We start from the raw sequence: 12,395 nt of genomic DNA, 5'->3' as shown, positions 1-12,395 counted from the left end.
CTGGTGGTACATGCCAAGTATTCCTTTGCTGGAGCATTGGAAAGTCAAACCATGAAGCAGGAAGAAACAGAGACTTGACAGATTATTTTCTGCTTCAGAATCCCTGAGGTAAGTATTATGACACTAGGAATAAGAAATACAGTGGACGACTTAATCAGGCCTGCTAACTATGAGACGATATGGCCATGGGTAAGTATTCCTTTGCTGGAGCATCGGAATGTCAAATTGTCAACTGTTGTCTTCAATATATTAGAGTATCCTTTGTGCAGTGCAGCATTTTAAGACTATTTACAAGAGTTGACATGTACAGACTCTACAACAGTATACAAGATCTGACAGCATAAGCCTTGCATCGAAGCATATAAAAACCATGAAGTAGGAAGAAACAGAGACTTGATAGATTATTTTCTGCTTCAGAATCCCTGAGGTAAGTATTATGACACTAGGAATAAGAATTACAGTAGATTCCATACCATAACTTAATCAGGCTTACTAACTACAAGATGATATGGCCATGGGTAAGGCATCTATCTATTATCATCGTCCACTTGAGAGGCTGGACGTCATGCAACTGCTGCCAACTGTGGACGCCAATGCTGAATATTGGTCAAAACCTTCATTTAGCATCAGGCCCAACACACCGTAACTTATGTTTGTGGGCATCAGCTCCGGGAGTGGCATATCACCGTTAAGGTATTGTATGACTTGACGCATATTAGGCCTTGCATTGCAAAATGGATGTGCACACAACAAACCAAGATTTAATGCCAGCCTGACCTCATCAGAGTTGTAGTTGCCTTGTAATCTACTGTCAAGTGTGTATGTGAGTGATCCTTTGTGCCAATGCTCAACAACCCAATCAACCAAGATCTGGGAACTATCATCTGCATGACTATTGATAGGCCTTTGCCCGCAGGTTACTTCAAGAATGAAAATGCCAAATGCATAGACATCTGTCTGAGTCGTTGCCTTACCGGTGCGTGCCAGTTCTGGGGCTAGATACCCCATTGTACCAACCACATGGGTTGTTTGTGGATCAGTGCCATGATCATACAGTCTTGCAAGACCAAAGTCACCTAGGCGTCCATTCATCTCACTGTCAAGGAGCACATTGCTTGCCTTGATATCTCGATGAATTACAACTTTCTCCCACCTCTCATGGAGGTAGAATAGGCCGGATGCCACACCTTTGATGATTTGAAACCTTTGAGCCCAATTCAGAGTGGGTTTGCCCTCTTCACAATGTAAATACTTGTCAAGACTGCCATTTGACATATATTCATATACCAATAGGAGTTCACCTTTTCTTCTGCAATAACCGAGTAGCTGGACAAGGTTGCGATGTCGGAGCCGGCCAATACTGACAATCTCAGCAACAAACTCCTTCATTCCCTGCTTTGACTCATGGGACACTCTCTTTACAGCAACCTCCAATTTTGAGACAGAGAGCAGACCTTTATACACCTTCCCAAATCCTCCTAGGCCGAGTAGATTCTTATTCTTAAATCCATCTGTAGCATAGAACAAATCCTTGTATGAGAAGCGGTGTGGACCAAACTCAGCTTCCCAATCTTCATTTATCTCAGCATATTTCATTCTCCTCCGCACCAATTGAATTACAGTTGTTCCAACAAGGAAGATGAATATGGCTGTGGCTATTGGTAGGATGATCTCAAGCAACTTGGACCGAGGTTTTGGGCCAACATGAGGCAGCTTTGGCAACTTGGTAATGTCAATCAAGGGAGCTGGATGGTTTATGCCCAAGCTCCAGCCAGTTACACAATATAGTGAATTGATTGGACCAGTTGATGCCGAGAAGCCAACGTAGGATGGATCTTCCAGCACTGTGGATAGGTTGTAGGTAGCTGACAGTAGTGGCCTTGATGGTTTGGGCAATCTTAGCGGAGCCAATGTCACGTTGATCTGTGTGGTCTCTCCATCGTAGTCCACCCATACTTGCATTTCTTTGCGACTAACCATGGATATGTTTTTGAACATACCACTGTTGTCATCATAGAAGGCAGCTGATCTTGATTTATTTGAGGTGAGACTATTGATGTTGATGCCGATATGGTTGTCATCAATGTCATTGAACTCCGTATTTTGGCTACTATCAAGCTCAACTGCAAATATATGGTTATTTTTATTGCCATCACTTGTTTTGTTGAGGAGACCCAAGTATTGGGAGGTCTGTGCACCTGAGAAATCCTTGGTCGGAGAGATCAAGAAAGTCATTCCGTCGGTACATTGATCAGAGTAGATGGGGATCATGCCGAACACAAAGGTAACTGAGAAAGACTGCACCACCTCACCAGGGGACTTACGGAATCGCCATGGAGTTGGATAGAACGCATGGCCTTTAATGTGAACTGTGTGATTTGTCAGCTCAAGGACGCCGTCTGGTGTAATAGTGGCTGCTCCGTCAAGGCTGAGGTAACTCCTGGAGAAGCCGGAGTAGACGAACTGATCCTCTCCAGTGGCAGTGATGGAAGATATTAGGCTTAAGGACAGGGAGAAGAGTATCTCTGAAAGGAAGAAGAGACACACCATGCTAGGCATTCCTGCGACCGTGAACTCGACAAGAAGTAGGAATGGGCGTCCATAGACCGTGGGAGGTACTTGTTGTGTTTGTGTAGTCATGCATTCTGTTCTGTGGTCTGTAATTTAGCAAGAGGGCAGAGCCACAAATAGTCAGTTGCCTGTGGAGCTTTCATGTTAGTCGTTGTTCTGCGGTGTTATTATCTTATTAATTAATAACACATGCGATTCCCTTTTTCATTGGAATCAAGTTCTGTCTGTTGGTATAAGCGTGAATGGCTCAGGACCCACACATCAGTGACCAGGGAGTATGTCAGGGAAGTCTCGTTTGACTATATAACCATGTATTGCTGGAATAAAATTTCTAGTCAATTGAATCCAATGGGAAATTTTCCTAATTTCCCATTGCTGAGCCAAGAAATAAACATCTATATTAATACCTTTGGGATGTGTTGTTGCATAGGAATTTGGAAGATTTTCTAGCATAATTAGCATCTTTGAAAATTTTATTTGTGTCTATCTCTCTCATCACTGATTCATGTTTTTGCCTGATCCAAATGACCATTTAAAGTATCCATATGTCTTCGCGATCTATAGTAGATGGAGTTAAGAAGCTAGGGGCACTCTAATACTTTGTTAGTCCTATTACACAATTTTGATAATCCGTGCTTCAAAAATAAGGCCCTGAGATGCCTAGGTCAAGTGAAATGCAGAATTTAGCCTGAAACCTTCAACTAGCAAAAAGAAATTGAAGTTGAGCTAGGATAGAATTCATCGAAGATACATGCATGTGTGACCTAATATATATATGCCAAAGCTTCAATTGGTTACTTAACATTGAAATGGCCCAATGATGCAGCAACTATGGTTTGTTAACTCAATGAGATCTTGGGAAGCTTGTGTTGAGTGGGTCTTTGCTTGTCTATGTCCAGGTTCGAAAATTTGTGTTGCCCGGTTGAGAATGGGGTCAATCCATCACTGCCTAGACTAAATATTTGTGGTGGTTTCAGCTTCAGCCTTTCTCTTTTCTGCCTTGAATGGTAACAGGAAATAACATATATAGTTCCCTTTCTTCCATGCCTCGGTGACTGAGATTGCTGTGGAAAATTTCTCCTGGCAGTTCTTATACTATTACATCTTGTGGTTAGGAATGTATGACCAATCCCAAAGGTGTTGCTATATTCTTACCACCACACAGAAGTTGTGGATTGTTATTCAACCAGGGATAACAGGATGACAAGAGCAATCCATGAGAAGTCTAGATGAGTGATATATAGCTAAGACATGGAAATTGTGGCATGTAAAGCCAAGTATTGGCTCAAGAATTCTCTTGGATTGTGTGAGCGCGAGACAAAATAATAGAATAGAGGGGTGAAGTCAAGGAGTGCTCCTCTTGAATTGGTCTGAATGAATTGGTCTGAATGACAACAAATTATTCATTAACATGATTGGATCAGCAGATGAACGTCACTTTACCGTGTTTGATCGTTTGATGTTGCCGGTCAGTGCTGCAAGAAGTCAGTACCTTCCCCAATGAAAGGACCATGACTAAGGCTGGGCGAAAAACTCGAAACTCGCTAGCTCGCTCGACTCGCTCGTTAGTAGCTCGGCTCGAGCTCGACTCGTTTTATAATGAGCCAGCTCGTTTTATAACAAGCCAGCTCGCTTTATAATGAGCCAGCTCGAGCTGGCTCGCGAGCTGCTCGCGAGCCATAACAAGCCAAGATAAATAACAAATATTGTATGAATTAGTTGAAACGATCAACGAATAATTGTTGATCATGGTCATGGATGATAACATACTTATATTTTTTATTATAAAATTCACATTATTTTATTTATTTCACTTTAAATATGCATGTGATGTGTTTTTTATATAGATTTACGGTTATCATCCCTATGTAAATATTTTTATACTCTGGCTCGCGAGCCAAACGAGCTAGCTCGAGCCACTAACGAGCCGAGCCGAGCTAGCTTTCTGGCTCGTTTGTATAACGAGCTATAACGAGTCGAGCCATAACGAGCCGAGCTATAACGAGCCGAGCCACTAACGAGCCGAGCTGGCTCGATATCCAGCCCTAACCATGACACCTTAAGAGAGGGTGAATTATGATCTCTAAAAACTAATGCTCAAAGCACATATAAAAACCTATTTCAAAAACTATCTAGATGTGGACTAGATTTTTCTATGTGTTGCTATATCTAACGTAGAAAAATTTTGCACCCTAGGTTCCAAACCTACAAACTGACTAGTCAACTGACAAGTCTAGAACAATACATCCTCCACCAGTGATGGTTTAGAATTTGCTGTGCTGATGTGTGTTGCTTTCCCTCGACTTTTCATGTACAAAGAATGCTTCAAGATAAAAAGGGAGTTTCCATTATATGTAATAGTACAATATATTAGTTTCTTTTACCCCTCAAAAAATATATATTAGTTTCTCTTAGAACCTGATCATGATGTGATGTAGAAAAACTTTATCGACAAAGAAAGAACATACTTCATGACAACTAGATATACTCTTCATTGTAGATGAACAAAAATAAAGTATCACTACATAACTTCTTGGAGTTGGACCGACTGTCAAATTGACCAATTCGTCTCGCATCCGTCGCAAGCTTAAAAAAAAATTGTACCAACCAAATTACGTTCTTCTTCCATGTATCACATAAAGTTTCATATAATACAATTAAAATGTAAAAATCAGGTCTCGCGCAGCAAAGCTGCGCGGCCTTTCTAGTTCATCACTAGTTTAGTACCCAGTCCAGGACGATGCCTCTCTGTTCAGAACATTTTTTTTATTTTCTAAATATTCAGTCTGCAAACTTTAAGATCCCTGATTATTTCTTTCATTGAACCTGGATAGCCTCAAAATCTTTAGCCTGCAAGACATACAAAAATAATGACCTTTGACTATTGGTAGCATCCAATGAAAAATCGATTGAATCAAACAAAACATTTTAAAAGTCAACAATATGACATGTATTTGAATACTGCAGGCAGATACATAGTCAAGCACGCCACCTCCAACACTATAACAATATTAATTTTTCTCTGAATGTTTAGGGCACGAAAAATTCCATTTGTTTCTTTCGTTGAACCAAGATAGCTTCAACCTTTAGCCTGCTATAGTGTGCTTAAAAGGACAGTTTGACTACTAGTATCAAGAAAAGGAAATTAATTGATCAGAAGAAATGCTTGATGTTTTACAAATAAATGATGTGACATTTGTTAAAAACTTATGCATGCTACAACAGAGCCTGCATCAACATTTTTGACATTTGTACGTTATAGATATGTAAGGAACATGGCCCCATTAAGTCATTGTTTGTGATTTTGGTGATTGTCTAACAACATAATTAATCAATAGAACTAATAATATTGTGAGATTAAGACTGTAGGATTTCTAGGTCCCATGGATAAAATTCAAACCATCTCGAAGATGTCCAATTCGCTGTCAAGACGTCCAAGTTATAGTGAAATGCAGACATAGAATATATTTGAAGTATTCAAACAACAGCCGCGACGAGTTTGACACATCAGCATGAAATGAGAGCGCCGGTTAAATCGACACTAGTCTTCTACAATGGGTCGGTGCATTAGTATGTGTAATGGTTGAGCAAGTGCAACTGACAAGTATGGACCGGTTGAACCGACACATGAAATATTACATGCGTTGGTGCATTGGCCGTGTTAATGCGAAGGCACAAGCAATGCCAGTGCGACTGGTTAAACCGGTGCCAAAGAATAGAGCGTCAGCGCATTAGCCGCTATTATCCAGAGAGCATGTTGTGCAGCATGAGAAGAAGACTTCACGACCGGTTAAACCGACACACCGTCGGTGCATTCGCTGGTTTATCCACTGCATGTCAAGAGGATCAATGGCTAGCCGCGGAGCATGGGTGACCGGTTGAACCGACACCCCCCATGCATAGCGTGGATTCAATCGTCACTAATCTGGATTTTTGTAGCCGTTGGAGCAACGGCTCTATTGAGTTGGTGGCTTTATATATGCCATCCCCCGACCATTTTGAGTGTCCTGGAGTCCGAGAGAAGCCCCAGACACATTGAAGATGTTCTCCAAGCCACCCAAGAGCATATTGATCACACACTTAGGTTTAGCACATGCTTTGTGAGTGAGAGTGCTAGGCTAGCTTAAGATTGAGTGAATGAGCAAAGTGTTGAACCTTGTTGTTCTTGATAGATACTCAAGGTTGTATCTTAGTGCGCTGGCCCCTTGGAGCATTGGAGGCTCGCCAGCAGGTCATCAACCCTCCGGCTCGGTGTGGAGCGGCGTTGACGGCTTTTGTGCGGGGGAAGTGGAACCCTCATCCTTTGTGGAGAAGCTCATTAGAGGAAAGCAGGGCCAAGGTGACCGAGAACTTCTCACAAGCCTTGGTGGTGTAGCCTCGGTGGCAAGTCAAGGCGTCCCGAGAAGAGGCTTGGTGTCCGAGAAGCGATCCCCTTGATTGATTGCTTCAACAACGTGGACTAAGAGTGGCTTAGTGCTTACCGATACCATGGGATAAATCTTTGTGTTAAGAGTTTGCTTCCTCTTATCTCCTCTTTACATTTCTGCATTTCATATTGCAACTTGTGTGCCTTTACATTATTAGTGTAGATCAAGCTAGGATTGGCTTTAGGTTGCATAACTTTTTTGGGATGAGAGTTTCACACTAGAAGAACCATAGTTGCACATCTAGATAGGATGCAATAGTTTAAATTTATGTGCAAACTAGTTGGAGCCTTAGGTTAAGGTTTTAAGTTGCCTAATTCACCCCCTCCCCCTCTTAGGCTACGAGCACCTGATTCCTTTCGAGATATCTTATTTTCTTGTGTTAACTCACGGGCCATATTATTACTAGGTGCCAACTGGGGAGTCCAATTTGCCTATTCCTACTTCACTGGCAACAAGGCCAGAAATTTGTTTGATGAAAGGCCATAAATCCTGTATGAGTCTACAACACTTCAACAGATGTTAGAACATTTATTTCTACACATGACAAATCTAGGAAAGATAAACATGGAAAGTAAGCGCAAGAAGTAATGCGGAATGTAAATGAGATAGAGAATGCTTTCCACTAATCCTCGTTGGAGCTCATTGCGAAGGAATGCCCGTGCAAGGGCCAAGCTCCGGGTCAAGTAACTCCGTGTATAGCCAATGGCCTTCCCAAGCGCAAGTGGGTCTCCGTCTTGCCTTTCTCGGGTGCTCCATGCCCTCTTCACTAGGTAAAGCTTTGGCAAATAGCCGACAACCACTCCTCCCTCTAATAGGAACCGATGACCACTCCATCAAACTCAGTTGGAGGGTCTCGCAAGACTTACGAGCATAGAATTTCAAGCTATTGGTGCGTGCAAGCATCGATAACAAAGAGGTGTGCAAACCTTGCCTATCTCTTAGCTAACACCAAAAGCAATACGTCAAGAGACCTAAACTAGCACCAATCAAGAACTAAGACTTTTGCTAATTGTCTTGATCTTCGCTTGAACAATTTGGTGGATAGAGCACTTGAATGTGTATGACAACCAAGCCTATAGCTTCTTCAAGCTGTTACACCCTTCAAATGGCCAGGCATATGTGTATATATAGCCTCAACCAAGAAACTAGCCGTTGCAACTCACAGTCGCAATTCTACATCTCATCGAGTGGTTCGGTGGTGCAGAGGTGGTATCACTAAATGAGTCGGTGAAGCCCATGTCAACTAGCTATTGGGCCACTGACCTAAGGGCCCGGTGATCGCTTGCATGGAGATGACCGAATGAGTAGATCATTCCAGAGCCATTCCTTTCCTCTTAGCTCGATCGACTAATTCTGTGGTTGTCTTAACAGACATGACTGAATGAGTTCCCAATTCTAGAGACGATCTCCCTCTTAGCTACTAACACTGACTGGTCCAGTGGTATCCTTGATGAACATGAACAAATGGGTCAGTCATTCCGGTACCTACTGCTTCTGTTGCCCTTGTCACAAATTGATACGAAGCTTCCTGTGCCCCTCACCGAATGAATTGTTCAAATGCTTCGGTGAAGTTCTGTGCTTGTTTTGTCTTTTTTTCTTCGCGGGTCTTTTCTTCCTAGATCTTTGCGATCATTTGTACACCTTAGAAACATTTTCTCTGAATTGTTACTATGGTTTGGAAACTATAGAATTTCTCTAAGTGTTTCTTTTTACTTCTAGTTGAATAGCTTTGATTTCATCTTTGGAACCTATAAACACCTTCAAGGTATCTCTTGACAAACACATTAGTCACAATGATTATGTTATTATTCAATCACTAAAATCACAAATAATGGCTGGCCATTTTCCTTACACCTCAATGCAAAACAGATTTTATCAGCCTTGTTAGGCATTCTGAGCAAACTGTTAATTATCACTGTTGATCGAACTAAATGCATATTGCATAAGTGCATATCAATAATGCCACTAAAAAGTTAATTAGTCAATCAGGCCACCCCCTTCAGCCAGAAACCTCAAGAATATATTGCAAGGGCGTAAGGCTGATTAGAGTTCCTAGATCTGTGATGACTCCGTCCCAAAAATAGGAATCGATGTACCTCCCCCATCACCACAATAAGAGCTAGTGCATCCTTTCCTTCCAGCTCCATCTTTTCCAATTTTTTGAATTATCATTTCTGTAGCTACAGCTGATAGCTAGCTCGGGCATTGACGAATTCTAAATATGCATTATTTGCATTACCTTTCCTGCTTTCCTTGATCTTTCCCACGCAGCAGCATTAACAATAAGACACAGTTACAAGGTGCTGCTTAGCATGTGCTAATGCCAGCGAGCGCTAGACCGACTGGTCGAGTGCTGCGCTCAGCACCCTGCCGGCCAGGGTTCCAACCCCCACAGGGGCGAATTTCTGGCCAGAGGTGGCGCAGTATGTTATGTGCACTGTAAAAAATCCCCTCGCTTGTTCCATGTCCAAAGCATAGTTGGGGTCCGGCCTTTCTCACGGGTAACGAACCACTGTGTATGGGTGGGACAGGGGTTCGGGGATTTTCTAGACTTGCGTGAGAAAGTCTTCTTCTTAGTGTAATGCCGTGGGGGCGGTCTCCCCCCGTAGGTCTAGTTTTTTTTTCAGAACAAAAATGTCGTGTGGTAGCAATCTGATTTTTTTGTACCTCTACATACCATCGATCAATAGTACCTACAGTACGTACAATCCTCTACTGCAAAACATTATTACAAAAGAAGTTACTCATGGAAGTTATCACCGTGTATATTTGTTGTATAAACATCCTTAGGGTATCGCATTATATATTTGAGTATTTGACCCAGATCGTAGTGTGCAAGAAAGGCAGGCGGTGAAGGCAACAAGATTACTTCATCATCTTCCATCAAGAGAAAAGGATATTGAACCGACGTCCATCATCATTGGTGATGGGTACAATGACACTATGGATGAGCCACAACGTCCTTCATTCTTCATTAAGGCCAACATATGAAAGCTGAAGTGTGCTGGTAGTAGCTCTGATAGTGGCACATCACCCTCGAGATACTGCAGAACTTGCCGCATGTTGGGTCTTGCATCTGGAAATGGATGAGAGCACAACAACCCTAACTTCAATGCTAGGAAAACCTCATCAATATCATAGTTACCTTGGAGTTTGGTATCCACTGCATCAAGGAGTGAATCTTTATTCCAGTTCTGAATCACCCAATCGACCAACATGACCTGGCGGTTTTGGGTGTCTTCAGTCATTGCCTTTCTTCCACAGGAAACCTCAAGAATGAAAATGCCAAAGGAAAACACATCAGTTAGATTGGTTGCCTTGCCTCTGTGTACTAGCTCTGGGGCTAAGTATCCTATTGTGCCAACAACATGTGTAGTTTGTGGGCCGGTGCCATGATCATACAATCTTGCGAGGCCGAAATCTCCGAGTCGTCCATTCATCTCTTTATCAAGAAGCACATTGTTTGGCTTGACATCACGATGGATGACAACTTTGTCCCATTCCTCATGAAGGTAGAGCAAGCCCGATGCGATTCCTTTGATAATTTTAAACCTTTGTCCCCAATCTAAGGTGGTCCTGCCCTCCTCACCGCACAAGTACTTATCAAGACTTCCATTCTCCATATAATCATACACTAGAAGGAGTTCACCTTTTCGCTTACAATACCCAAATAATTTCCCAACATTGTTGTGTTGAAGATGCCCCATACTTACCACTTCAGCAACAAATTGTTTTATCCCCTGCTTCGAGCTATACGATACCCTCTTTACTGCAAACTCTGACTTGGATGTGGGAAGAACTCCCTTGTACACCCTTCCAAGCCCCACCTATCTCTATCAAATTCTTGGAACTAAATCCTTTGGTGGCACGATATAAATCTTTGTAAACAAATCTGTGTGGACCATACTCAACTTCCCAATCTTCGTGTACCTCCTTATACCTAAGATGTCTCCTCACAAGTATAACAGCTATAGTGCCAATAGCTAATACCAAAACTGCAGAGGCAATTGGTAGAATGATCTCTAAGAGTTTAGATGGAGATCTTTAGCCAAGATAAGGTAGTTTGGGTACTTTGGTGGAGTCGATTATTGGAGCAGGACTATTCATGCCAAAACTCCATCCAAGAACACAGTGATGCCCAGTGGTTAAGCCTGTCGAAGACGAGAAGCCAATGTATGATTCCTCTTTTAGAACTGTGGAGAGGTTGATGGTTAAAGAGACGAGTGGCCTCATAGGTTTTTCCATGCCTAGAGGAGCTAAGGTCACACTGATCTGTGTTGTGTTTCCATCATACTCAACCCAAGTTTGGATTGGCCCACTTCCAATGAGGGGTAGGTTTGTGAACATGCCATTCTTATTGTTATTGTAGAAACCAGCTGTGTTGGATCTCAAAGAGTTGAGGCTGTTGATGTCGATTCCAACATGGTTGTTGTCGATGTCCCCAAACTCAGTATTTTGGATGGTGTCAAGCTCAATTGCAAAGATTTGGTTGACCGAACTGCCATTGTTTATGGAGTTGAAAAGCCCCAAAAATTGGATTGGAAAAGCATTAGTGAAATCATTGCTTGGGCCGATGAAGAAGGCAAAGCCATGGCCCCTTATGTCGCCAAATGAAGAGAGAATACCAAACACAAAGGAGGTAGAGAAGGACTGCACCATGCCATCAGGAGACAGGCGGAAGCGCAGTGGAGATGGGTAAACTGCATGGCCCTTGATCCGAGCTGTAACATTTGTCAGCTCGATGACGCCGGTCGACGTGATTCTAGCTGCGCCGTCTAGGGTGGGGTTGCTGTTGGTGAAGCCAGTGTAGGCGAATTGCCTGTGGTCATTACCGGTGCTTAGTTCTGGTATAAACCCTACAATTAGGATGGGGAGGATGGACAAAATGAGCTTCTTGCTGGTAGTGGTCATGGCTGGAGTCGATTTTGAGGAATGAGCAGTACTCACTCCTGGATATAATGAGTGAATTGTCAACCGTGCGGCATGATCGTATGCTTGGTCTTTGGTTGTAGGTACATGGGCGTCGAGTGTCGACGGTGAGCTGCCGTGGAGGTGCTGTGGCTGATGGACCGTGCGGTGGACGGCGGTGAAGGGCAGCCGGGACCGGAGCTCGGGCCGGGCGGCAGCTGTGGCGTCCATTCCTGGATCGAGGGCGCAAGCACCGGTGGATGATGGGTTTCTTGGTTTGCGCCACATAACAAAGCTGGCGGACGGCAGTTGAAGACGCCAAGTCGTGGAGGCACGGGCTTCAGTCTCGGGACTGGCGGAGGTGACGGGCGTCGACGGCGTCTAGGGCCTCGCTGCGGGCGAGGAGGTGACGGGCATCGGGCAGCGTCTAGGACCGTCAGAAGGCCGAGGCGGGAACGGCGTCCAGGGCCACGGCGTGGAGGCGGGAAT

At 43.4% G+C, this 12,395-nt stretch overlaps 1 pseudogene across 1 annotated transcript; it reads right to left on the bottom strand.

Annotated features, from left to right (window-relative positions):
* Window positions 1-218: 218 nt before the first annotated feature.
* LOC120703306 lies at window positions 219-11,909 on the bottom strand (annotated as a pseudogene). The gene is made up of 2 exons (XR_005686873.1): window positions 9,958-11,909; window positions 219-2,561 (listed from the first exon to the last, which is right to left on the bottom strand). The product of XR_005686873.1 is annotated as an L-type lectin-domain containing receptor kinase SIT2-like (transcript).
* Window positions 11,910-12,395: the final 486 nt, after the last annotated feature.

The sequence above is a fragment of the Panicum virgatum genome, chromosome 4K, assembly GCF_016808335.1.
Source record: "Panicum virgatum strain AP13 chromosome 4K, P.virgatum_v5, whole genome shotgun sequence".
Lineage (NCBI taxonomy): Eukaryota > Viridiplantae > Streptophyta > Magnoliopsida > Poales > Poaceae > Panicum > Panicum virgatum.
This window is presented reverse-complemented; position numbering and strand designations above follow the sequence as displayed.